The sequence below is a fragment of the Phasianus colchicus genome, chromosome 3, assembly GCF_987193195.1.
Source record: "Phasianus colchicus chromosome 3, bPhaCol1.hap1.1, whole genome shotgun sequence".
NCBI lineage: Eukaryota > Metazoa > Chordata > Aves > Galliformes > Phasianidae > Phasianus > Phasianus colchicus.
The window spans coordinates 44,312,707-44,339,619 of NC_143438.1; the positions used below are offsets into that span (position 1 = coordinate 44,312,707).

Sequence of the window (26,913 nt, forward strand, 5' to 3'; positions counted from 1 at the left end):
TGTGTGGGTGGTGAAACACTGGAACAGGTTGCAAAGAAAGGTTGTGAATGCCCCCTCCCTGAAAGCATTCAAGGCCAGACTGGATAGGGCTTTGAGCAACCTGGTCTAGAGGGAGGTGTCCCTGCCTATAGTAGGGGTATTGAAACTAGGTGATCTTAAATGTCCCTTCCAACCCAAACCATTCTATGATTCTATGATACGTCTTCTCAAGGTCAGTCAGCCAACCCATCACAACTTTTTACAGCTCTTGTCTAAGAGGAATAAATGTTACAATAGCCATTTCATAAGCAGCTGTATAGAAAATAAGAAAAAAAAAAAAAAAAAAAAAAAAAGAAAGACTGTGATAAATGCATGACTGGAATTTGGGATCTTACTGTCTCATCTTACATTTATTCCACCAAAAGTGAAAAACTCAATTTCAGTACTTGCAATGGATGGGAGTGGTGCAGAAACGAAAGCTCTAGCATAACTGGTAGCAACATCTTCTGTTCTTTCAAGGAAGAGAAGGGGAGCAAACCTACACAATATCTATGAGACTACTGTTCCCTAAAACCGCTAGCAGAGCAGAGGTCAGTGGTTTCAAGGTGAGACAGTGCAGTGTCTCAACTTTTCTTGAAGAAAGAATGAGTAATATTCATGAATCTAGATTTTTTTGCCTACAGAGGTGACCTAGCTGTCACCATACTGTATATATCAAGATTGCAGATATTTTTCTTTTTGCTGATGTTTTATTTGGCAGACTATAACTTGACACATTCTTTACAGTGACTTTTCCTGCTTCTGGCAAGAGTAGTGTACCTCATTGGCCAGTATAAGGAAAGATTATATCCTTTGTAAAAAAAATTATGCCGCCAGTGTCACAATATGAAGCCAGTGTAATTTACAAGTACTTGTCTTCCTTCTCCTTTAATTTTGGTCTGGACACTAGACCTTTTATATGAACTTTCAAGCTATTTTTCATTTTAGGAGCTAATCTTTTGGTTACTGACATGGAATGACAGAACACACCTGTGATCAAAGGGGAAGGTAGATGGAAAAAATATCTCCCTAGTTCATGTACATATGTCCATTATCCTTACCCTGTAATGCAGTGCCTCATATAACTTTAGTCAATTATTAGACATTTTACAGTTATTTTCAGAACAAAGAAACTATTGAGCAAGTCTAGCACATGCATATTTCTCTATTAATTTAAACTGTCCCAAGTAATGACTTGAGAGAGGTCAAATATTTTTTCACAATAATTAAAAAGAAAAAGTAATCCACCTCCTGGTTTAAAGCAACATGTACACAAAGATAAAAGCCAGAAATCACTGTTTATCAAGGTGGAGCAATACCACCTTATGCTACCCAAAATGAAATGACTTATTGGGACTCTTTTTAGTGTGAAGAAATCCCAGATTCAAGCCTTAGTGATCCACTACAACAACAGCAGAAATAAAAATGAAGGAAAACTTTATTTTACCCCTTGACCCATCCCCATGAAATTATTTTTCTATAGATGACTAGTATAAAAGTTGTGTAGAAAAGAAAGAATTCTGAAAACCGCCTCTAACTTTATATATATGCATATATATAAATAATTGAATTTCAACATCTTTTTCATCAGCTTTAATGGAGCTCATTTAAAGTATAAAATACCTGTACAGAAGAAGTAGAAAAGTGAAAGCATTATTTTGTTAATATTCATTTGCCTAGGAAGCATAACCTTGCAAGACATATTTTCAGTGCCTTGTAAGGAACCATTTTCTCACCTCTCTGAATAACTTTTTTCCTCCCTGGTATGTGAGCCTCCATCTCTTCCCCTTGGAGGATGAACAATAAAATGCATCCATCTTTTTCCTCTATGGGAGTATAAAAAACAGTTTCTAGGGATTCCAGAAACATTCATTACAAAATCATTACATTATCTCCATCAGCAGAAAACAGCGTTCCAAATGCCATCCTATACCAGTGACATAAAATCCTTTCTACTAGTACAAAAATGAACAACATGAAAGCCAAGTTAAATGACAATTCCAGTAGTAAGCAATGTCTATTTGCTCAAAGGCAATCTCATACTGAACTAACACTCCATAGTAAAAGAGAAAGTAGGTTGGCTACACCACCTTCCGGTAAACCATAGGAGTATTTGCTCCACAACAGCATGAACCGTGCCAACACAGAGGCATCAGGCAGCATACAAAATCCTAAGTTCCACTTCCGCACTGATCTGGTTTATAGCAGTGTCTCACAGTCATAAAGCTCGTAATTGCAGCTTACACCGTATCTCCAAAATGAGGACCATATTCTGCCCTAGGCAAGCCTAGGGAGTCCCATGACTTTACAAAGAAATGCAGACATAGAAAACTTACGCTTTTCTTTGCTTTCGTTTGCAAGCTAAAAAAAAAAAAAAAAAACTCTGAATATCTCCTTAGCAATAAGATCAATAAATTTTGAGACAATTTTTCACAGTTGCAAACATTTCTATAAAGTAAAAAACTTTATAAATTGATCATACACAAAACCTACCAAATAACTAAAAATGAAAATTTTTTTATATACAAAAACATTTTTTGCTAACTTCTGTTCTATGTTGTTTGGGGTTTTGTTGTTGTTGTTGTTTTTAACATAACAGATAACAGATTATCTGCCTGGTGCCTCCACCTTATTCAAAGTGAGGAAACTTAGAGAAAATATTTGAGCTACTCTGAACAAGAAGAACGAACTACCAAGCAGGCATTGCAAGTTTTGCTGGGCAAAAATCCCAATTAGAGGCTCAAGTTTATCAGTAGAAGGTAAGCATCTATTTTAGTAGTAGCAGGTGTTTGGGTTGAACAGAAGTGGAAAATGGAAAAAAAAAAAAAAAAAAAAAAAAAAAAAAAAAAAACCACTTTAGCCAACAGTTCAGCAAGCAGCATACTCCTTACTATTAAGTGCTGTGAACTTTGAACCACAAAGCTTCTAATGACTCATACAAAACCAAATACCACAATGAGGATAATAAAGTTCTTACTCCAGAAACCTGTGATCTTCAAAAGCAGAGTTTTTCCACTCAGCTTAATTTGGATTGAACCAGAACCCACAGAAGGACCATTATCCTCAATGCCACAAGCTAGATTTTACCTCTCTGCTCTCCACCGCATACATATTCAACAAAATCAGCACTTTTTTTTTTTCTAATAAAGTTAGGTTTGATTTTAAGAAATAGACAGTTTCCAGAAGTGCGCTTTCAAATGAAAAAATTGAAAATTTGTTAGGACAGGCTCTATTTACAAACTAGTCAACTACTAGATCAGAGATATAGACTAAACATTTGAAGAAATTTCAAAGAAACATCATTTTTCTTTCATATGAATTCTCAAGTCTTTGCTCAGCTCCCTTTGTTAATCTAGAGTTGCCTTTTTTGGTTATAGAAGCAGAAAAAAAAAAGTCAAGACTATTTAAATGTAAAAAGAACACAGATGAAAGAAAAAGGACTAGTTAATGACAAATAAGGACTGACAACAAGACAAAGCAGGCAAAGATTGAAAAATGCATTTGCTGATACAGAGGATATAAATGAAAGGATAGGCAACTTACTTTGTAATTTATTCTGAGAAGAGAAAGAAGAAACATTCAACTTTCTAATGCTAGCACTATTCACAAACATTAAAACCCTATAGGACTCCCTATAAAGAGGCATGAGCTTGTTCTGCCTGTACTCCAAGTTGACAAGAATCCCACAGCTGTGGTTAGCAGGGCACCAAGCCCAAGCTAATAAAGTTCAGCTGGGAAGCAGGCTATATTAGTTTAGGCCTAATGCCATGCTAGTTTGCTATATGACTTCCAGTCAGCTTAGAGTAAAGATGGAGAAAGCTCACTTCTGCTTGCAAATGCTCATGTAGCCATTACTTTAGATAAATACAAAAATATTGCATTGGAGCTCTAAGTCTTCAAGTTTGCAGCTGTACAGTAGTTAGAAGGTCTTTGCCCTTGCTTGTAAAGCTGGTAAATTCTGTCCTAGCTGTCGGTTCAGCTCACTCTTGGTTCATCCATTTGAATCAGCAGGTGTTTCATTTCACAAAAATGCATCCCAGTAAGAACCCCAAAGCAGCAGCCAGTCAAAGATGTGGGGTTCAGAGAAATTCAGAAGATCTGGGACGTGCATTTCATGTAAGTGACCTACCATTTCAGGTTGTTGAAAAAGTCTATTGAAATAAGAGGGATGAGGAAAATGTGGTATACCTACTGGTGCTGCCCCATGAGATCTTCTCATGGTATGCTAAGATGTGCTCCAATCTGAGATGTTACATGTAATGTGGTGCTATGATATGCTCCTGACGTATTTACAGCTCGCAACTCTAATACGGTGTTTTAAGGGAGAGACTGCTGCAGTGGGGATGAAAAACAGAACTTGAGAAAACACCTGTCAAGATTCACCTTTTGGAGGTTAACACCGCTGGTCCAAAGTGCTCAGCTCCAATTTGTAAGAATGATTAACATTCTGTCATGGCTCTTATAGGAATAAGACCACACTGTGGTTTTCTCCTGAGCTCTAATGCTCCTACAATTTAGAGACTTAGCGAGTACAAGTTAAATTGCTGCTGTTCTTTTGACATCTTGCTGAATTTCAGAAGTTTTGAAGTTTAAAAGCTTGTTATGTATAAAGCAAATATAACCATACTTCTCTGAGAGAGTGGTCAGGTGCTGGGATGGGCTGTCCAGGGAGGTGGTGAAGTCGCTGTCACTGGAGGTGTTCAAGAAATGTTTAGATGTTGTACTGAGGGACGTGGTTTAGTGGGAAATACTGGTGATAAGTGGACAGTTGGACTGGATGAGCATAGAGGTCTTTTCCAACCTTGGTAATTCTATGACTCCATGAAATAAATGTTGGTATCAGTATCTAAATTATTATTATTGTCTGCTGTGGATAAATTTCAATGCAAGGACAAATTCACTAAGATCCTCTTCTCAGTAAAGCACAGAATGTAATCACACGAGTGTTTCCAGTACGTGGATGTGTTAGGAGAAAAAGCCATCGTGTGCACAAGTGTTAGGTAATTATATAATTATTCTCAGAACATGTAAACACAGCAAGAGATTCAGAAACAATCTCAGAACGAATTCCTATAGCTGCTAAATGGCAAGCTCTTCACACCTTCTGAACTTCTGAGTTAAGGCACTATAACTGATTCATAAGCATTCAGTAACTCTCCTCGCCTCCCCGAGATTTACTGTGATTTCAGCACTGAATTCACTGCATCGGTGAGCAAAAATGAGAGAAACCTATTCAGGTTCTCACAAAAACCTTGGTAAAGTACAGGCTCGGGTCTCTTATGTGGTGTTGATCAAATATCAAGAATGAGATTTCTTTGGCATTTACACAGTCTCACAGACTGAGAGAGATCTGTGGGATTTGAAAAGCAAAGGCCTTGCTGATGTTTATGTGAGATCACAGAGGTAAAAGCGCATATGCTTCACCCAAAACTGGGATGACAGCAACATTCTGGACTTGGTTTGCATGCATTCTTCATGTGCCATCTACGTGTCCAATCAAAACAGTTGGGTTTAACTCCAATTTGCCATTCACTTGTTTTCTGCCAGTAGAATCACTATATTCAATGCTTCAGTCACAAATAAGTGCAATCGAGCAATCAGAAATGTATTCCATATCTGATTTTTGTCTTTTAAAGAAGAGTAGGGGAAAGTGGAGTGAATTGAAAAACATTGAAACCTCCAGATGACGATGTACTCTGAAAATTAAAGCCACTTTGAAAATAATAATATCTACATCATTATTTTATAATGTCTGATTGTGCTGATTTCCCTGTGGGGGGGAAAAAAATGTGAAATTTCCATTTTACACCATTTCTGTTTGGAAAAGTTTGTACCTTCCTTTCCTTTTCTCTTCTGCAGAATTTGATCTTGAAAATTTGGTATAGAAAACCAGTAAAATGATGGGCCTTTTCCCCATGGAGTCACATTTCTTCTGAGTTTAGGTCCTTTTTATTTTAGAGTGGATGTCTTTATAAAGTAAGAATATTACTAAATGCATGAATTCTTAATAAGAGAGCAATTTTCAATTTTGTGTACAATATGAAAGAATGATAAAATAATGGAGACATTTTCTCCTCTGCAAATGTGTTTTCTGACACTTAGTTTATCTCCTACTAATTATGACACAGACAACTGACTTTTCAGAGTCCTACTTTGTGCTGCTATTTACAAGGAGCTTGAGGACCCATTTTATATACTGCAGATCTGAAAATTACTCTTGGACTTAACACAGTCAGTTAAATGCCAAGTTTTCATAAAAGCCTCACAAATGTCTTCTATTTGTAGTTCATGAAAAGTTTCATTCTTTGAAAGACTCTAAATGTTCTTGCCAGCAAAGTGGTGGTAAAATGGTTTTAGCACTTCTGTGAAAACTGTAACACAGATGATTACAGATTATAATACACAGAACAAGGCCTTGGAGAGTACATTAGATTTTAGCAGTATTTGAAAGCTCAACTAGATGTTGGTTAAAAAAAAAAAAAAAAAAAAAAGGAAGAAGTACAAAACCTTCTCTCCCTTTCCCTCCCTACTGCAGTCTCTCCAGTCCTTTCATGCACAGAAAAGAACTAATGAAAATACTTAGGTTGAAGATGGTTGTTATGTTGCTTCAAAGACCAAGTGATCCTGATTGATGTTACCCACATGACAAAATACTGAGGCTGCAGAATTACAAACCTCATAAGATTGTGCCATGGCATATCCCAAATTTTAAAATGGACAAAAAAATCACAAATATTTATAATAGAAGTAATAACGGAGAAGAGTGGAGTCTGACTTTGAAATTTGTCTGTGCTAACAATGAAGACAGCATTGCACCAAAAAAATATGGAAGAGAGGCTCTAGTAGCAGTGGTAGAGAAGCAAGAACGAGTGGTGAGGGGGTTAGAACAGGATGATTTTTGGTCCATTCCAATTCAAGCCATTCTATAATTTTATAATATGGCAGATAAACATCAGGTAAAGCCAGCTTCAGGTTAAAAAGTTTTCCAAACAGGCTTCAAAACCGGGGCTCAATATGTTTCAAACAGCATTTTTACTTTGTCATAAATCAAACTTTTGACAGATATTTTTAGCAAGCTTCTGTAGATATTTTTCAGCTTACAGCTGGGCGAGTCTGAAACTGCAACTGCTGGATTTCCATCCCTTCTGAAGACAACACTTCCTATTGGTGACCCAGTCGGTGGGACTAGAAAGTTTCCTTCTGAAACTCACTGAGCTCCTGCCCCAACAGAGCCTGCAATGTCTTTTCAAGGAGTCATATAAACATACATATTACATTACATGTTACAGTCTTATTACGTACTCATGGGGAGAAAGGTAAAGAATGGAAACAAGATCAGAAACAGTCTGGAAAACAAAAGATGGGTTTAAACAATAAATTCTCTGTGCAGCAGCCATCAACAAGAGACTTGAAACAGTGTACTTAACAAACATACTGTAATACTAACACTAACAGGTGATAAGGTTATTTAGGGCTTCATGCGGGCCAGGGTGGATTATGAGGTCAGGCAAACATAAAATGCAAGAATAAAAGCTAAACGTAAAACAGAAAAAGCATCTTTTTGACAAGCAAAATGTAACCAGTCTTATACCAGACAAGGTCCTGACAACCATTTCAATTGGAGGAAAGAGAGGGTAAGACAGAGATCTTGGAGTAAACCTCCTGGTCAGGGAGGTAAGAAACTTGCCAAGAGCAAGGTAAATTTCCTTCATGAGGATGGGGAGGAGTAGCCATCTCAGTGAGGGTAGAAGTAGGATTAGCCAAAAAGCAGCTTCTCCTGTCAAGCAAGTTCATAAAGACCGGAATTGCTAACATTAGAGAAGTGAAAGATAGTCCTGGATTTGATGGAAGTATATATAGTATTGCATGTTCTGAAAAACCTAGATGGGGCCCTTTCTTCATCCTGTCCTGGATTCTACTGTCACTGCAATAAAGCACAGGCAATACCCAAAGAAATTATGTAGTACTTCTCTGGAAAGCACAGAATTAAAATGAGGAATACACTGTCCTAAGAATAGGGGAGGGTAAGGCATAACCAAGATTCAAATACTGAGATAGAGATATGAGAAATACTCAGAGTTATCATCATTTATGATATTTTTGGCAGAGATGTTATACTTTTTGCAATTAGGAGACTAAACCAATTGCTAAATACTACAATTAAAACTATGTGTAGGCAAGAAGCGACTCGCTGTGTGCAGCAGAGTTCATGAACCTCCTTCAGGAGCCAGCTGGAGAATCTGTAAATGCGAAGCCTGGAAAGCAAAGTGTGCTCAAGCTCTTTTCTCATGGTGGCAGGAGGGCACAGGGAGATCCTGCAAAACAAAATCAGTTTTTTAAAAAATGAAAGTAAATCAAAATACCACAGTCCTGCTTGAGTTATGTTTTTTTATGATCTTTTACTCAGCCTCCCTTTTTAATTTTGTCCAATGCTCTGTGCTATGCATGATTTAATATTTCAAATTCATTGCCTCTCTGATCCAGATTTACCAGGCACTTTGAAGTCAGACATAGTGACACCTTTTTTAAATGATTTAGACAAAAACAATTGCTGGCATTTTTTGCTATGCCTGTGAAAATTTATAAGACCTAATAATTTTGCGTGCTTTAAAAAGTGGCCTAGAAATACATATGGCAGAAAGTATTTTTGTGTGTCTTGAAACAAACTTAGAGAGAAAATTACTTAATTTAAGAAATCATCTTTAGACAATTTAGCAACTATGGCTTTGAGTGCCCAAATTCTTTAGAAACCATTTATCCAAGCAATAGTTAGAGGTAATTATCCAACCACATGCATACAAAGGAAAGTAAGATTTGTAACAGAGATAGCATTTTTCAAGTCCATGTAGCTGGAGAAAACAGACAAGCTTGCAGACATACATGCCCTCCTCCAGCTCATTTTTTCCCAAGCTACCTAAGTTGGTAAAATAAAATAAACCATTTACATCCCAGAACTACCATTGCTGCAATGCTGATACTGATATTCACAAAGCAGAAGGCTTAAAAGATGTTACATAGGAGCATAAGTTGTCAGCTGAAAACTATATCAGCACAGTGGTAAACAAAAACCTTACCAGCAAATATTTCTATGAGGATACTTGTTGAAGTTCTACCTTAAATTTCTTCCTGGTGAGAATGAAAACCTAACAGGGTTTTTTAGCTTTATTTCTTATTTGACCGTTGATGTTAATAAGAATGTCCTGTTCAAAGAACTTCAATGCCAGGAAAAAAAAAAAAAAAAAGACACAGGGGTGACTGGATGCTGTAGATTCCTCAGAGTTATAAACGAAATACCGGAAAACACATCTGGGAGCCACATTGCTGAAGGCTGAACAAAGTGAACCTAATGAACTGAGGGCTGAAGCAGTGTTGGAACTGAAGGCAGAATGAGCCCTGTGTATGCAGTAGACCCAAAATGTGGATAATCATGTCTACCTCCACCATTTGCAGCAGAAGGACTCCAATTTTGCTAAAACTGTTTCCAATAGAAATGCATCAGACCTTGTTTACTTCTCCTAGACACGTAATGAAAGGAGACAGCAAAAGGCCAGAGAAAATTGCAGCTTTGCTTCTCAGTATTCTCCTATGCCTTTTACAACTTTAATACTGAAAAAGCAGTGTTTCTTGGGTGCAAATGTTCTCCTTGTTCTACCCATTAGAAGTAACACAAGTTCCTCGATGGCGACCTTTAAACTCCTGGAAAATTATGTTATATACACAATTCCTGCATTTGCAGGATCATAGCTCTTTAACGTAGATGTATTTGGAGAACAAGAACTGAATGCTTAGAAATGTCACCTAGTACTTTGCTTTCTCTAGTGGCCCTGCAGACCACAGCAAAGCTTTGAGTTGGCGTTGATGATCCCTATCTGTGTACATGTAATTGATATCAGTGTCAGAAGAAATCATCCCTCATTTGCTCTTGGAAAGTATCTCACCTCAATTAGTGTTTTCCATAACATTGGATGTATATTCATATTTGTTTTAAGTATGTAAGGCCCTTTATGTAGATAAGGCCCTTTCAGTCAGACTGTTGCTCTCATCTACAGCCTGTTTTTTCTCAGCTCTCCATGTTACCATTTTCAGATATGAATATGCCATGAGAGGGAGAAACTGAAAAGTGACTTCACTTGCACGTGACCCTAGCTTGACTGTCCCCTTTGCACGAGCATCCTTCATGTCCTCAGTCAGGCTCCCCATGTTGTACATGGTGCAGAAGTCCCAGAGTCAAACAGAGAGCCACAGCCTCAGCATTTCTCCATTTCAGCAGGCCTCACAGCCACTGGAAGGCCTGGATTGCTGCAGGATGGACACCAGCCACTTAGGGATGCATCTCTGGAACCATTACTGTCTGAAAACAGAAGCCATCATCCCCATCCACAAGGAGAGGAGCCATCCCCAGGCTCCAGGCCTCGCCATGGCGACGCCACGTCTCCCTTGGAGCTCCCAAGGATGTCTCCAGGCACAAGACCAGAGCTTGCTGGCCTGGGATTGCTCTGTCTGCCTCTGCTCGCACAGCGCCTCAAGCACAGCAGCGCTCATCATCAGCTGGATTTAACCAGAAGCTGCCAGTTGCTGCCAACATGAAAACAGGCAGAGGCTCCCAAAGCCACAGCCACACTGCGTGCAAAGCCTAAGTCTACCTGCAGGTACTGAATTAAGTCATATAAAACACATGCAGCAACAACAAATGGAATAGGAAGACAACCAAGCAGATACAAGCATTATACCTGTCGAATGCTGCCAGGTACAAGACTTTGGCAGAGGCCATTGTTGGCTGCAGAGTAAATTGTTGGGTTTGTTCAGTTTTGTTTGGTTTCTGTTTTGAAGAGATCCCTTGCAGACACAGCAGCTCCTCAGTGCATGGCTTTTCTTTTTGTTACGCGGTGTTCCCGAACAATGAGGCCCCGCAAGCTACAGCTCTGCAAATAATAAATAGCTTTAATTAAAAAAAGCTTGTGTTTGTAGTTATTTATTTATATCTTTAAAACCAAATTGCCACTCCCAGGATATTCATTCAGCTCTGCAGACATATTAGAAGTCATGAGAAAATGAAGAAATGTTAAGTAGCTGAGGAGGGGATTTAGATGGGGGGAAAATTGAAAGAAGTAACTGATTTGCATACAGCTTAACTAGGCAAAGGCTGAGGGGACATATGTTAACTGTCTATAGGCATCTGTTAGAAATAAACAGGCAGCAGAAGAAAAACAATTTAGGATAGTAAAAGAGCAGCAACTAGAAATAATGATAACTCTGAGAAAGGCAAAACTTAGACTAAACATCAAATATTTTTTTACCTGTGTCCTAGGCAGTACAACATTCCCAAGAACCTGAATAGAAATACCTTTGCATAGTAAAAGTTGTTTTATCCTCCTGGTTTAAAGTCAGTCTATATAGGAAACACAATCTTGCACTGCTAATTCAGAAACTATCAGTTCCCATCTATAAGCATCATCTTCCAGATAAGGGAGAGCAATTGCAGGAAATATCACTCACTTCAGAATTCACTTCTAAAATTATCATTGCTTATGTAAGGTAAGAACAGAAGCAAACAAGTAGAAAAGAAAAAGAAGGGGCCTGTTCATCAAAATAGTAATGCTACAGTCATTCTGTACTGCCCTCTTTATTAGGACAGTGTCTTTTAGTTTTGAAGCAAAAGAAACAGTATAGAATAGTGTACTCCAAATCCCAGGATATTTTAGAAATAGCATTGACCTATCTGAAAATTTTCCAATGTTTCAGTACTTTTCAGTTGGTATCTCTTCTGCAATTGGTTAAGTGAAAACCAGGTGTGTATTCTCTAGGGTCATCTCAGTGGATGTATATTCAAGAATGACAATTTCTGGATTATGTTCAAACATTCCTCTGGATCCGTGTCATCTTGGCAAACAGCTATAGATGCACATACTGACCTGCATCTCTTCATCTGCTCTGTATTTTGCTCAGTTCCGTAACCACAGCCAGTATTTGGATTTCATCACACAGAGGTGCCAAGTCTCTGCAGAATTAAAGAGGAAAAGTGTGACTCATCTTGAAGAAGTCCAGATGTAATGTTCCCATTACCTGTTACAATGAACACATTACCGTTTCAAAACAGCCCTAATTTTCAGGGGTTGCACTGAGAACTTCATTGACTTTCATTATTATTTGGAAGAATTGCTCCCCAAAAGGTCTTTTCTCCTCTGGTGAACACACAGGGAACCTTCAGCATCTTTCAGACTTGTCCTACTTCATAGCCTCCCTATAAGTTTACTCTTCAACAATGGGACCCTTCATAACTTTGCCAAGATTAACTAAAATGCTCAAAATTGAACACAATTACTAAGAATCAAAGCAGTTCCAGAGCATGCTGCTCAGCTCCCCACAGCACAGAGAGAGACAAAAAAGTGAAGCAACCTTTTCTCCATACAGCTTTATGTACAGCTTAGATTTAGGCCAAGAAATGGAACTAACTGAGCTGACTACTAAAGCAATCTATATGCATCTCTGTCTGCACAAAAATCTTTCCTCTTTCTTCTGCACCAGCACAGAGGCTTCCTCTATTGCTCTGTTTTGCATGATTTACTGATGACTGCACTTGGGAAGATTTAAGCAATCCATTCTGCACCACTATCTTTTATGTAAACTTACATTTTCCCCTGCCTTTGGCTTGAAAATATAAAATATAGGATACCGTCCTTCAATAGTCACAGACAAACCTTCTGTTCTCCAAACACAGCAGTTAAAGACTCTACTCATTTAAGAACTGCTGATGGTTCATACTTTACTTCCTTCAAAATAAACACCCAAAGGAACAAAAAGAAATATGACTATTCAAAGTTATATACATGTATTTGATATATGCCCTAATGACCCAAAACATTGACTTTAATGGCTTAAGGAAAAAAGCTGAAAATGAAAGGGTATAAACTGTTTAATCTATAGAAAAAGGGGAAAAAAAAAAAAGAAAAAGAAATTGGCAAGACATATTTATGGAGATACGAGCAGATCTGTTTCTGCAAACAGAAATCATAGAGCGAAGGTACATGAGCTGTTAAGCTTTAAATATTATTTTGCCTGCAATACTGTTTCTTCTCCTACTATTACATATTTTCAATAAACCAAATACATCAATTTTCTACAAGTTTGTGGGTATGCTTGAAACTAGCCTCATCTGGCACAAAGCAAATCTCCACTTTGTTTATATATTCATGTTAACCACTGCTGAGTGCAGGGCCACTAGCTTATCCCTAGGCTGAGGTCATAGAAATATTGCAGCTCACATTAAAGCTAACCAGAAGGCTGAGAGAACCAACACAATGACCTTATGTAAGAAAGGGTCTGAGTTCAACAAGCTTCATCATGATTCCTATGTATAGAGAGCCAGCCTATCTGAGCTGTGATTACAGCGTCCCACCTCTGTTACTCACCACAGTGGAACAAAAGAAAAATTAAAAATCATCCTCATATATGATATCTACTAGCAAGAATAGGCAGCAGAATTGAAGTTGGGTTTATAGCCTTGTATTTTCCCAAAGAGACATCAAAAGTTTTCTAAGTGTAAACCACATATATCATCTGTAGAAAAAGTTTGTTCAGAGAGTAAATAAACCAGAGGTAAGATAAAAACATGGAATTTCCGTAGCCATCTTATTCTGTGGCTATTTATGATGTGCAGTTAGAATCACAGAATCATAGAATCAGTATAGTTGGAAACACCCCTAAGACCATCTAGTCCAACCATCAGCCCATCACACCATGCCCACTAACCATGTCCCTCAGTGCGATATCCACACGGTTCTTGAACACCTCCAGGTGTTCCACCACTTCCCTGGGCAGCCTGTGCCACTCTTTCTGAGAACAAATTTTCCTTACTATCTGACCTGAACTTCCTCTGATGCAGCTGAAGGGCATTCCCTCTCATCCTATTGCTGTTGCCTGGGAAGAGAGGCCAACTCTCACCTCACTACAATCTCCTTTCAGGAAGCACGGAAGACTCCGTTGCTTGCTCTGCCAGTTTCATTTGGGGGCTGAAAGAAAGATGCTGGATAATGTCTGAGAGGGATGTTAGCTCCTCACTACACAATTCAGTGTACTTAGATTAGCAGCAGTAGTTGGAGCAGGAGAGCTGGTAGGAGAACACAGAAAGCAAGAACTGCCAGGTGAGACCCTGCTGCTGGTGACCAAATATTGTTTCCTTGTAAAGGCTATCCCCAGAGAGGCATTAGGACAGAAAAATGTACTGTAGGACAAAAGGGGCTTTTGTTCTCCTGAAACCTCTGGTATGTTCTGTTTTAGAAATTTCAAATCTACCACAACAATATTTCAGCATTTCATCCACTCTGATTGGAAGAGAGGCAAAAAAAAGAGAAGACAGCGGTGCAGGAGCACACTCAAATGAAATGTAACTTTAAAAGACAGTAATGAAGCAACATTTTGGAATAAGTTTGGAATTAATTATAATCATAAGAATGCATTTATGTAAAAAATTGTATCTCAGGATATTTCTAAATAAAAGTTAAAGCAACCATCCATGTACTACCAATATTCAGTATTGGTGGTACTGTTTAATATGAGGACTCTATTACCCTTTATTAATATACTCATATTCACTTTTTTAAAACACATTTTCCAACCGTCATTTACTAAAAAAAAAAAAAAAAAAAAAAAAAATCATAACAGATAATTGATTTCAGATCTAAAAACAAAACAGAAACCTCAATAACAAGCTGTGTATCCATGGCAAAATTAGCCACTGTGAAGTTACAGTCCCTGATTTCTGTCAACTAACAAATACCCATAGTACCATCTTCATGCTCTAGAAGGATGTCAAATTCCAAAGGGAAAAGATGGAAATAACCTGTGACCAAGCCAGCAAACCCACCCCCCACCTCCTCAGGCATATGATGACAGACTCCTGCTACAGGATTATAACTGAGGGCTGTAAACTCAAGACCTCAGAAGCAAGGACATGGTACAATGAAGGCTGCAGGGCTCACAGGCCAGGAGGGATTTACACTGGATGTTGGTCTGAAGATACACATTCTCCTTGTTGGACTTGACCATATTGCATAGACATGGGAAGATGTACTCAAGGAGTTTGAGACAATGAGGAAGAAAAAAAGTGAGTCATCTCTGGAGACATGAATTTTGCCACTGCCTCCACCCCAGAGTTTCCCCATGAATCCCAGGCAAGCTATTGCGTACAGCAAACTTTGAAAATCCCAATTTCAAGGGCCCCTAAGTATTTGCAGACGCTGACTTATGCTCTCAGACGTCATGAGCTACTAGACATTCCATCCAGCCAGGTGTTTTGGAAAATCCAAACAGACATACAAGTAAATTTGAAAATTGTCTCCGCATGGGGACCAAATTGTTTATGTATTAATCATGTGATAAACAGCTCATTAAGAAAAACAAGTTTTATCTGCTCTCATTCAAAGAGACTAAAACAATAATAAAATAAATGAAAGGGTAATTTAGGCGCAAAAAGTATTTTACAAAGATTTTGTTATGCAGTCAGGATCGTTTTACTGAAAAAATAAAGTGCCCCTTAAGCACTCTCTGTGAATTTTCAGTCAAGCATCCATTTCCATCCAAATCCAATCAACTGGAATGCAGATCTCTTTAGAGAGAGAAACAGAAAAAAAAATGCAAACCAATCATAAGTAAAGCTTAAATCTATTATATAGACCTAGATTTCTTGTTCAGGACAGATTTTACTGAAAAAGAAAAGAACTAGTCTGGGACATTCTAGCAATTAAACCATCAAGTACCATAGGCAAAACAAGGCCAAACAAAAGATACCCAAGAAACTTAAATAATGTCTTTCCCTAACTTCTGAAACATTTTGTAACCCCATTAGCATTCCTATGTGATTACAGAAAAAAAGTAAAAAATAAATGTTATCTATAGAAACATTTCTACAATAATGTATTTCCAGAAATACTGGCAGGATAAATCAGGATTACTTTAATTTGAACATCCCTCAAACGTTATAAACCTAAACCTTCCTAATGTAGTCATAACTATGTATGATTGTAAAAAAAAATCTTCATATTGGTAAAATGAAGTCACAGAAGATGTATTTTTTTCCATTTAGACAAGGAGATAATGGGCATGGGGTGATGGGTTGATGGTTGACCTAGATGGTCTTAGTGGTCCAATCTTAATCTATGCATCTACGATTCTGTCCTGATAGCATCTGACACACTAGAGAGGTCTGTAAATAGTTATGACCTGGAGATTAGGAATAAGAGCATCTTGGAAACAGAAGATGTTGTGTTTTCTCCACCTGGCACTTACAAGAAGCCAAGAGCATCAACAATTACTTGACTATAATGTCTTAAGGTCTGAGACAAATCCCCTTGGTAGCCATTCTACTATACTCAGTGCTCTCTGAAGTAGTCCCTAAGTAAACAACTGAAGAACTAAAGTCAAATACTTTACTGTATCCTTTTTTTCTGTACCTCTCTAAAAACACAAATGGTCACTGGTACTGGTAGATGATTCAGCCAGAAGTCCAGCAGCTTTGCTCTGGAAACTTATCAGTCCTGTTTTTTCAGCTACAAAATGAAGTGGTCCCAGGATTGATGCTTGCTGGAGGCATTCTGCTCTTGGCTCCACAGACACGTGCTCACCTCTCATTTCTGTGGCTGACATCCAATTCACTAGAGACCTCCAAATGGAGATCTTTTAAACAAGAATGTCCTTTCAGCAGCCTGTACTTGAAAGCACAATTAATTATGAACCTACTGAAGTGATATTTTTACATAGATCTGATTTTACTTCATCAAACATCTAATCTACAAACGTGAATGAACTGACAACGTAGTCTCTCCTCCTGTGTGACATAAATTTGAGCTGACAGTCCCATCACAGAAGATTTCTTGTCATTGTAGCACTTCTTGTTACTATGTAAAGAAGCCAGGATTGCTAATGAAAACTACTTTTTTGTGCCATTTTCAATTATAAGAAGATTTGTGAGGGGTTTTGGAGATGTTGTGCTGATTCCTCGCCTCTCTACTACCTCCCCCATTCATCTTTTTACTTTGTCTTTCATCTCCTTTCTGATGGTCCACATCCCATCATGCCACACTGCACTGGTTAAATAAACCCCTAAATCTAGCTTTTGTGTATCACTAATCCTTTTATTTCCTAAATCTTATTTAATCCGAAGGGCTTCCCTTTCATCTCTTTAACTGTCAGTTGGGTCACTACTGTTTCCTATCAACAGCTCCTGCAAATCCTGTATGGAGTTAAAAAGCTTTCAAGTGTTTCTATGATTCTCATTAGATTCTGCTCTCCCCAACACCTGCTAAGTACTGTATTGCTGCTGTTCATGCCCTCCTGCTCTCCCCTTCCCTGAGCCACCTCTCTCCACACTGGCAATAATCATGTTAGAAAGGGTTTCTCATTTATTTCTGGAAACCTCCCCTCCCCAGTTCCGGCTCAGACATTACCAAGGCTTGGTTACATGCGTGTTGTTTTAAATATGCTCCAAGATAAAGGAAAGTTCTTAAGCAGAGTGGATAGGGAGAAGGGGGTCACAAGAGAACTTTTCCACAGGATCACAGAAGACCAAACCAAAAAATAAAATAATTTAAAAAATCAAATCAAATCAAAGGTACCTTCTCCCCATCCATTGCAGGAGAATGGGAAATGGGGGCTGCATTCAGTCCATAGCACTTTGTCTCTGCCACTTCTTCACAGTTACCTCCTCCTTCTTCTCCAGCATTTGCCACCATCAGATTTTTAATCAAGGTTGTGCTAATATTTAAAAATTGCCTAAAAAATTCTAATGCGTCACGTAATCAAATCTCTGTTTAGACAATTGCAGCTTTGCAGCAGTCTCAGTTCAAGAAAACATACAGGCACAACAGCACCTAGGCATATTCCAGAAACACTGGCAAGTGGGGGAGAAATATAAAAGGAAATCTCCCCAAATCCTCATTTTTCATCTGGCTTCACTTTAGATTCTTTCATATCCTGAGATCATCCTTCTCTGGGAATTACATGACTTGCCCTCTACCAGAGCAGTTCACAAATAGTAAATGTGTTTCATAACAGAATGCTAGAAGGGAAGGAAAACAATCACAACTGTGATTTTTTTTTTTTATGAAAAAAAATCTAAGGTTTTTTTTCCAACTATTTATTTTTCCAATTTATGAGGGAAAATACTTCATGTTTTACAACATCTCCACCTTCGGGTCACCAATGTGACACAAGGATAAATCCCAGCCAGGTAAGCAGGACACACAAATATCTTATCTGGAACACCTCCAGCCCAAATTAAGAGGAATGGGAAAGCTTGCTCACACAAACACACACACGCACACACATGCACACACACACACAAAAAGGAACTAAGCAAAATGGGAATTTATACTTGTGACGTGACACTTTTGCCACTCCTTTGTCTATGCTGAGTTCTCCTGATAGAATCATAGAATCACAGAATGTTTTGTATTGGAAGGGACCTCAAAGCCCACCCGTGCCATGGGCAGGGCTGCCCCCCCAGCAGCTCAGCTGTCCAGGGCCCCATCCAACCTGGCCTTGAGCACCTGCATGGTGTTCAACAGGGCACCACAGCTTCTCTGGGCAGCTGTGCCAGCACCTCATCATCCTCTGATTAAACATTCTCTTCCTAACATCTAACCTAAATTTCCTCTCTTTTAGTCTAAAGCCATTCCCCTTTGTCCTATCACTATTAGATCGTGTAAAATGAGAATAACAGATTTCCTATCACACATCACAGGTCCAGGACAGTCATGAAGTCCGTGCATGGTTGTGGCAAGGACCTGGCATTTCAACTATTTGCCTGCTGCCCTGTCACACCTCAGGCATGCTGAAATGGAGCTAACATTAATTTTTTGTTAGCTGGTGCAACAATTTAGCATGATCTAAGAAAGCACCTGTAATTTCAGATTCCCATCAGAAGTCAATGACTTGGATGCCTTGTATGCAAATCAAATATTTATCTATGTAGCCATATTTCCAGCCCCCCAGCATGATTCCTTCCCTCTACCCAAAACAGCAGTGGGGCAGCAGAGATGCCTAAAAAGCAATGCAGGGAGCATTCAAACAGCAAAGTGACCGTATGCATTCTGACCACTGTAAGCTGCTTGTGATAATGAGGTTTGGGTAAGTCTACTGTCAGACCCACTTCATGTGCACTGTTGAAGATGAAATAAAATTGAGTGTAAGAGTGACTGCAGATGATGAGATGCATAGCAGAAAGAAGAGTGTGGCTGTAAATACCATATGTACTAGTTACAGTGCAGACAAGTGTGCCCTCCTTCAACGGGCTGAAGGGCTATATATCGAGCCTTTCAAAAAACTGTCAGCAGTGTTTGTGAGTAACAGTTCAAAACACTCCAGAGCTTATAGGCTGTGATATATACTGTGGCATTCTTTGGTAAATATAACTTTTACTAAGTACAAACTGGAAAAAAAATCTATTGTAAATGCAAATCTTTCTGCAGATACTGAGATCGTAATTACTACTGCTGCTGTTGCTTACCATTCCATCATCAAATTATATGTATCATTTGGCAAGGAAATGCTGAGTAATCCAGTCAGCTTGTTGGAGTTAAAACAGAAGAAAGGATGGAAGGGTAAATTATATCACAGAAAGGACTCAAAAATCAGCCTTGCCATGGAGAAAATGCAATACTTTCCACCGCTCACATTGCCAACCAAATATCTGTGTCCATCTTTCCATCCTTTGTGCTATGCTGGGTGCCAGGGACAGCCGCATCTCTGGTGACGGGCTTCATCAAAGCAGCCTGACAAATAGTTGCAGGGTTTTCCTGGGAGCCCGCGACCATTTCGCAGCTCCCTGCAACCAGGCTCAATTGCAGCACTGTCTGCTTTGATCAGGCCTCTCCCTGAAAGCATCTGGATGGAGCCTCAGACAAGAGACGCTTAGAAATGAGGTTGGCTGCTTGCCCTGCTGCAGCTGAAGAATTTGAGTGGGGTGGAGGGGAGGGATGGGAGAGAGGGAGTTATTTCCAGCACAGGCAAAGATGCAGCCAAAAGATACCCTGCATCTGAGGGAGCTTTATCAGTACGCAGATCAACACATTTACTTAGAAACGGAGGCACGGGGGGCTAGGATAGACAGGATGGGTTTTGAAAAGTCTTAATCTATCTCCAAAATCTAATGCTCAAACCTAGCCAAACCTAGGCTTAATTTCTTTTCTTGTGCTGCAACAATTCATGGATCTGGTGTAACAGAGCGAAACCTAGATCAGATCCAATTCTATTCCAGGGATTTCATGCTGAGCAGCCATTCCCACAGATGTAAGACACTCAGAAGGCATGCACAGAGTGCCTCTGATTGTGCCTGACAGCTTTTTAAATCCATTTTGCACAGGTACAAAATAGCACAAGGTACAAAATAATCATGAACGGTATCACCAGCCATTGGGTATGCAGGGATGCAGCAGATCTCAAACTAACCAGGGAGCTACTATGGGAGGGATCAGGTACAAGTGTATCTGAGAGATGGAGGCAGGGGTCTGTGTTGCAGGGAGGTGTAATCCAAGTATTAGCATCCCCTGGGCTATACTGACTCTTCTAATCTTTGAGATAGCTCATGTGGAGAAGCAGAAGATACTCAGTTGCTCTCTCACCTATATACAAAAGACAGAAAACTATGTATGGTTCTTTAGCTTCTTGCAAATCATTTTGAAGGAGCCTTAAAATCATTTGTTATGTGCTTGCTGAAACAAAGCATCCCTAACATTTAGGAGTGGCACATCCACTTCTTTTAGCACAGAAGGTGCAACAAGCTGCAGCACATTCAAAAACCTGGTCATTGCAGATACCAAATATTCTTCTGAGTTCAGAGAAACCCCTTCTTCTGTAACCAGCACACTGCACTGTCATCACACAGAGTTGTGGAAGCCACAAGAGTTAGCTTAGTTAGTTAGAGCAGCTCTTTCCCTCATCCCCTTTAACAGGTAACCTCTGTTTGCTGCTGAAGGCTGCAAAGACTTTGGGACCACAAGGATAGACAAATGAAGATGCCAGCTCTTAACAATTGCACCACTGCTGCAGGACAGAATCCAAAAATGAACTCCACATAAGTAGAAAGAAAAATAAACCAAACTTTTGAGCTCTCCTGAGCCCAGGATGCTACGCATGTGGCCATCCTCACCCAAATGTGATCACATATGGAATCTCCTAAGACCTCAAACATGCTCCATGTGCAGGAGGTGGATATGTGGAAAGGCGTAATTTCTGTGAGGAAAGGCTTATCTCCCCATGAACACAATGTTTACATAGGGGCAATTAGGACTCTTGTACAGGAGCCTCAGTTGTACCCATTCTTTATTCTTCTGCACATGCAGAGATGAAGCAGCAGAGCCCTACCCATATTTCAGCCAGAGGCTGGAGCATCAGCACTCCAGGTGCTCTCTCCTCCCTGCACGTACTGTAGGTAGGAAAGTTGATCTTGGCAGAAATCCACTGGGCATCTCTGCCTGAAAAGGTCTTCATTGCAGAAGAGGTGAGAGAACTCCTGGGAGCTTTAAAGTCATTCAGGTTTCTGGTAAACAGCAAAATTCTGCAATACAAGACTTAGCAGCACCTCAGAGAGCTTAAAGCAACTCTGTTTCTAAATATTTGCTTCAGCAAACTGAGTGAATCTATTACAGTATTTGCATCTATTGAGAACGGGGTCAAAGTGATACAGATCCCTTCTGGCACAGTCCCACTCATCTGGCTGTGATTTTTGCCTGTGCCACTTCAGTCACTGGCAGCAATGGAAGAACTCCTGTCAGTGTATTTTATTTACACAGATGTCTTACATACTTCTGTCTGCACTGCAGGAGAGAGCACTGGGTTAAGCTCTGCAACTGCACACCAGCTACATCCAGTCTGCAGAGCAGAAAAACCCTACCTGTAAGAAAAAGCCCATTTGCAAGACTTGCGTGACATTTGAGGTCTGTTTAAGCTGCCCAATCCTAGTTCTTAATTAAGCCTTGGTCTGATGATCCCAGGCATCACAAAAGTGAGAGAGAATGTGGTACTGTTGCAGAAAAGAAACCATGAAATCAAGTGATTTTCAGGACAGCAAAATCTAAAAGACCTTGGATAGACTACAGAATCATAAAGGTTGGAAAAGACCACAAAGATCATGTAGTCCAATCACTGACCTGCCATCACCATGCCCTCTGACCATGTCTCCCAGTGCCACATCCACTCATTTCTTGAACGCTTCCAGGGACAGTGACTCCACCACCTCCCTGGGCAGCCTGTGCCACTGCCTCACCACTGTTCCTGAGAATAAATTTTGCCTAAAATCCAAGTTGAATCTCCCCTGGTGCAAATTGAGGCCATATGTTACTATTTGTGCGTTCAGTAACAGAACAGTCGATGGGCATATCCTTCCATCCTTCCCCAGGCTTACAAGCACAGAATTCATGTAAACACTAGAAAAATAAAAAACTAAGTTGAATTCAAGCCTAGCAAACCAAGTCTATGTGGCTTTGTTTTGGCAAAGAAAATATAGATGTGAGGCTTTTCAGAAAAGATTCTCCCACAAAGTTTATCACAACATTTTTTCAGTTTTCAGTTGGAAAGTTTTGGCTACAAGAAGGACCTCTATCATACAATCTAGGCATTTTTTCATAGCAAAATATGCAAATATTTCCCCCATCCGCATAAATTAGCAGCATATATGTCCTATAAGAAGAGGCTGTATTCGAAAGGAATGGCATTTTTTTTTCCATTCAATATAATGTGGTGGAATATTTTCAAAGTTCAAGAAGGAGGCTGTTCTGGGTGGGCTCAAGCATTAGGCAAAAATTAAGATACATCTTTGCTACAGCTAAGCCTACACTGGAGGAGTGGAGTCATCATCCCTGGAGGTTTTCAAGACAAGAGTAGATGTGGCACTGAAGGATATGTTTCAGTGGATAAAGCCATGGTTTCTGTGATTTGGATGGGCTGAAGGTTAGAGAAGATGATCTCAGAGATCTTTTCCAACCTTAATGATTCTTTGATCTGAGCTCTGTGTGATTTGGTGTCATAACCTACATACATGCAATGGGATTCCTTCCTCCCAGCTGCGTCATTACACTGCCTCAGCACAATCCTTCACTGCCCTTCAGCTCATGGGGCTTTTACACTGTGCTTGTGCCCACAGAGGAACAGCTGCTTTTTAGAGAAGGTCATTAGCACAGGTAGAAGTGCTCACCTCCTACATTCACGTGCATATGTTAACCACCTCTACCTCTCCTTTCCTTTAGACACTGGAGATAGGATGTTTGATGCAGACTGCATCAATGTACTTTCACATCAAATGAAACTTCATGCTTTTTACTACCACGGAAGCCCAAGGTAGTCAGCTCCCAGTCTGAAACCCAGCAAAGCCAACAGCAAGCCATCCTCCTCTACGGGGCTTTGAGAAAGAACAAGACTTGGAAGCTCACCACAAAGGTTATAAATCAGCTGGGAAAGATCCCAAACAGCCAGAAGAAATCCCTATGGTTGAAAAGGTTGCTCTGTCAGTTCCCACAGCAGCAATAGCATAGAGAGGAAAAGGGTAAGTTAGACCTCATGCCATTCTGCTATTCACATGTCCAAGCCAAAATGTTGGATTTCATTTCGTACATTGATAAGGCATACCAAAACATCAGCAAGTGACATCATGCAAAAATCCAAATAAACAGATCAAGCCCACAGGTGTTCCTGAAGATAAACAGTGCTCATCATTGTGATCATATTCACTCTGAGGACATAGGATAAAGGGGAAAAGCAAGAATCAAACAAAAATGAAGGTGTCCTATGCTTTAAAATAATTTTATTTCTAATAACGTATCAGTTCTTTCAGAGAAATTGTACGTTTCTTAGCAAATATCTTCTTGGTGAGCTTTTACAGTAGAGGTGGAAGGAGAGCTTTCCGCTACTCTGTGTTGAGAAGTATCGGTGCTCAGATAAGGAAAGGCATTCATAATTTCACAGCATCAGAAAGCTGCCACTCACTGCTGATTATGGACTCTGGTCTGGCAGCCTGCAGGAGCTCAGAGTCCAGCTGAACATCGGTAGTCCCTGGTCCCCTCCCCAAAAATCTCTTCAACCAGAAAAACAAGTTCTTCAACTTAAAGAGAAATATTTAGAGAAGCAGCAGGACCCAGAAGATAAAAAGCTAGTCTGGCTAACAGGAGATCAGGGGTCCTACTCACAGATGCATTCCCAGTACCAGTGCAAAATAATTAGTTTTCTGAGTAGTCACTCACACTGACAAGAACAAAGGCTAGCATAGAAAGTCAAAACTTCCTTGCTGAGCTTGAGTAATGTGGATTTATAAGTCTTATTTAATTTATGCATAGATACTGCAGTTTTAAAAGCAGATAGAGAGTATTCCAAGGGGCTAAACTTCTCTGTTTAAGTTATTTTTGCTTTCTTTTTGCCTATCACAGACAATTATTTCATTGTCAGGAAACTGCAAAGAAAAAAGCTTCCAGGAGTCAGTACATGAAGTTTTTCTAAGTTGATACAAAAGCATTCAGGCAGCAGTATAATGGCATTTCTGAAGTTCTGCTGAATTCAAATCAAATCAACTTCAGAAGGTGACAGCAGGATGACACTGCTCTAGCACATTAAGATGCAAAGCCAATGTCACTGTCTGTAGACTTTTCCCTCATGCAGGACCTGGGCTCCAACAGCAAGATTTTCATACATACAAATGCAACTTTCCCAGACCCTTCCAGCCAGCCGTTAACTTCAGGGTTATTTGCTGCCATTCTCCAACTAAACACACTGCAAATCCCGAGAAGGCAAGTTCATTAAGGTGGTATTCAGTGTGCCAAAACTCACCTTGAAAAGAGAATTACTGTAAACAGAAGTAAATGGAAAGATCAGTATTCCAGTCAGACCTGAGAGATCCACTGAAGAATCAAGGAATAATGTTGAAACTAAGAATGGATGTGATTTTTGCAAGATCTTAAAAGAACACGAAAAATAATATCTGGAGCTATCACATGTGGTGGAATGGAAAAGAAATAACCACAGGGCAAGGTCAACAGGAGGAGAAATAAGTTACCCTGTGAAATGGCACGCCGGCCTAGATAAATTGATTTTCTTGTATAAGATGTATTAAACAGTCATCCCAAGACCTTAATGGTAAAACTGGTGGTTTTGTTTAGTGAAATACTGAAGAAATTTAAGCATCCTGACATTGACAATTTAACAAAAAAATTAATTAGAGAGGGGTGTAAATTAAGCTGGCTGAAGGCACTGTTTAATTCATTGATAACTTAAGCTCAGCATAAAAAATGGAATATATTCTGTCAATGAGAAGAAACCAACCCCTTAAAGAAAGTTCTCACATGGTGTACTCATGCATTAAGAATAAAATACCATGACAGAAGGCACCCCAAAGGAGAATTTCATGGATTTCATGTGTTTAGGAAGCAGATGGTGCCTCTAGAAACACTCATTTCTTTTTATGCCATTATATTTGCTGTTCAATTATAGTTTTATAATTATCCACTAATCAAGCACTTGTAAAATAGTAATAATAGCCTCCCAGCATATGAATAAAGAGAATTTTCAGAAGCTCCTCCTTTGCCCCTTTCTGCAGAAATAGTATATTAAAGATCCCCAGAGCCAGGGCTGGTGGGAGAACTCCGGTCTCAAACAGTTCATCAGAGATACAGCCTCAGATCTCTGGCCAGAGGGAGGGTGGCATCCTCACATCCCAGTGACCAGCCTATCCCAGTATTACCCTGCCTGACCCATGACCAAGCCAGGCAGGATCACCAGTCCACATGTCAGCCTGGCTATTCAAAACACTCAACAATCTCAAAAGTCCCATCCAATGGAGGGCTTTCACAGAGCCAAAGAGTTTTATGACCTAGCAGCCATCTCTGCTCCAATCCACTCCTGTCCCAATATGGATCCCATTCCAGAGCCCCCGGCCTCTCCACCCCCACTTTCCTTGCACAGAGAGGCAGCAGAACAGGGATAGACTTGAGTGCAGGATAGTTGTTTATATCTTTGCACAGGGGAAATCTGGGATTATTTATGGAAATTCAGATGTTGCTAAATAACAGATGCTGTTCTGAGAAGGAAAGCGTCTCTTTTTGTTTGAGGTTTTTTGAGGGTTTTTTGTTGGTGGTTTGTTGTTTTTTTTTAATGCAGTTTATAAAAGAGAGCTGAGTGTTTTCTCCAAAATACAGAATTGCATCCAAATAAAATGAATTTTTCTTGGAGCATGGATTTCATTGGGTACCTACTATTAATGGACTTACGGGCATTTCTGCAAAACAATAAAAAAATCTAAAAAAGTAAGACTTAATGGCTGCTTTGGTCTTCACCCTACTGAAAAAACTTGTTCTCTTTCATGCTATTTCTCTGTGGCAGAAGAAAGGGACTTCCATATAATAAGTGAAGAACTGCACTGAAATTGAGAGCTTCACATTTAATGCCTACTCGAGAAAAACACAGAGTTCAGCAGAAGATGGAAAGCCCAACTAATTCCTCCAGCTCAGCCAAAACAATTTGTCCTCTACACAATCACCATGGGTCTTCTCCAGCTTTGCTGTATAAACACATATACCACAGCCCATACTTTTTCTTCTTGCACATGGTGGAGATTTCAGAAAAAACACCTTTTTGTTGGATACCGTATTCTGCCATAGCCAAAAATATTTCACGTTTTACTCATTTTACTGTAAAGGTGCTGGTATGATATTCCTAAGATCTGCCACCACTCAAAAAGTTTATTTGATGCATGTGCAATTTTCTCATTTTCAACTTCAATTTATAACTTTAAATTATGTGGGATTTTTTGTTTGTTTGTTTGTTTTTTAATAAGTACGGCACATTTGACCTGCTGAAAAGAACTTACTCCAGTTTTTCCAGGGTTTAACAGTGCAGGAGTACGAATTACTATTGTGACAG

General features: G+C 39.5%; 1 long non-coding RNA gene across 1 annotated transcript in view; it reads right to left on the reverse strand.

Moving 5' to 3' along the window:
- Positions 1 to 6,548: 6,548 nt before the first annotated feature.
- The window catches only part of LOC116226520 (uncharacterized), a 40,338-nt gene continuing 19,973 nt past the window's right edge, over positions 6,549 to 26,913 (reverse strand). The window contains exons 2-4 of the long non-coding RNA XR_004166334.2: positions 11,931 to 12,016; positions 10,749 to 10,940; positions 6,549 to 8,333 (exon numbers count right to left, since the gene is read on the reverse strand). This is a non-coding gene — a long non-coding RNA (uncharacterized LOC116226520). The remainder of the gene's footprint in view (positions 8,334 to 10,748; positions 10,941 to 11,930; positions 12,017 to 26,913) is intronic.